A 1,907-nucleotide genomic window follows, 5' to 3' on the forward strand; every position below is an offset into this window, starting at 1 on the left:
GGGAGGGTGGGAGGGGCAATTCAGATTACCCCAATTGTAAGGGAAGATAATAAAAATCGTTTCCACATCTTCCTATCGGTGCACCTGTTTTCATCCAACATCGTCGTTGCACTACCCCTTTTTGTCCCACTTTTGTTCAGCCACGATTCTACCTGTCTTCGTCCCACGTTTGCAATACAATGTAATTGATTACTATTCAATACCGCTCTCTCTCTCCCTCTTTCAATTTCTATCAAAATCTACATATTATCCAGCTCAAACTTCCCGCCTCTGTTTTGGGCGTACACATCTGGAAACCACAGAAGGATAGATAACGGGTGTGGAAGTTTCCATCGACATTTTGCAGTAGACATGTTTACAACTTCTCTCCTTTATGTCTTTGACTGGTTATCAAGAATGAAGGATGGGCAAATCAAAACGCAACTCAAAATTAACGCATCAGATAGATCAATGCTACAGATACGAGGAAGAAAAAGGACAGAAATGAAAAGACAAGAAGTAAATAAAAAGTACAGAGATGGGCTTATGTGACAAAACACTTTATCTCAGCTGTTTGCTGGAAATTTCAGCCTAACATCTCATGAGACAATGGCAAACTAACTATGAACGATATTTTAGCCTGTATTCATACAAGATTTTTAACAAGATTTTTTTCCTCAAGGATTAATATCAAATCTATTCAATCAGAGACATCTAGTCTGCAGACTTTTAATTCGAATTTTCATCCTGCACGAAATCAGAGAGTTTACAGTAATACTGTAAACCTTCTCTGACGAAATCCAACTTCCACTCCCCAGTTGAAGTGATAATAAACAATGCATTTTCTCCGCGCATCATAAAAGCATTTGGGAATCGGAGTTGCAATTATAGTAACCTATTTAATTTCTTCCACCTCTAATCATAATAATATTATTGTTACGTTAACTGTTTTCTGAATTAATACCAACGTATACGTAAAATTGCTTACGAACGTCGGTAAAGCTTTTTTTTTCTTGTTTTAAAACCCTGTTGCAGTTTTTTGTCACTCTTCCAAATCTCCAATAAAGTGGCCTTTCATTTCCTTTCTGAGGGTTTATTATTGTAGCCCCTCCCCCACCCCTCCCTGAATTCTTTGGGTGTGGGTGGATGGAGGGTGCAGTTGGTACATACCCCTTCTTCACTCCCTGCTTTGGTGTGGGTCTGCTAATATTGATTTTTTTCTGACACTAATTAACTGTCATGTGTTGATGTGTTTGTTTTAAAGGCGTAAAGATATCCCTGTCCTATTTCAACGCCTCAGCAAAAAAAAAAAAAAGAAAAAGAAAAAAAGGGTGGTGGTGGGGGTGGGGGGTGGGGGGGGGTGGGAGGGGAGGTCGGTTACTTGAGGGAATGCAGACCAGCACCGTCTTCAGTTCGCTTTAGACGAAAAGAGTGAGCGATATGTCTTGTTAAGATAGCAACAACGACGAAGACAACTACAACAACAACAGTAATAACAGCAACGACAACAGCGGTGGCAACAACCACAGCAGAAAGAAGTATACTGTAACTTTAACACTGGCAACAAAAACAACAGCCATGATAATAGGAGAAGCAACAACAACAACAACCCCCCCCCCCATACAAAAAAGCAAACAAATAAAAACAGTAACAAAAAGCAGCAAAAACAACAACAATCATAACATCGTCAAAGACAGCAACAACCCCCCCCCCCCAAACTAAAAACAAACAAACAAATGTGAGTCAGCGTGGTGGAATCACGCTCTCGTCAATTTTTGGGTATGTAGAGTTATTGGTATCATCTTAAAGGTTGTTCACTTGTGTTTATTTGGATGAAAAAATATCCATTTATCTTGAATACAAGTCGAGATATTTGCGAAAGAAAGAAGTGGGGGTCACCTGTTTACATGGTTAAAATTAGTGAGAAA

This window comes from Aplysia californica, unplaced genomic scaffold, assembly GCF_000002075.1.
Source record: "Aplysia californica isolate F4 #8 unplaced genomic scaffold, AplCal3.0 scaffold00044, whole genome shotgun sequence".
Taxonomy (NCBI): Eukaryota; Metazoa; Mollusca; class Gastropoda; order Aplysiida; family Aplysiidae; genus Aplysia; species Aplysia californica.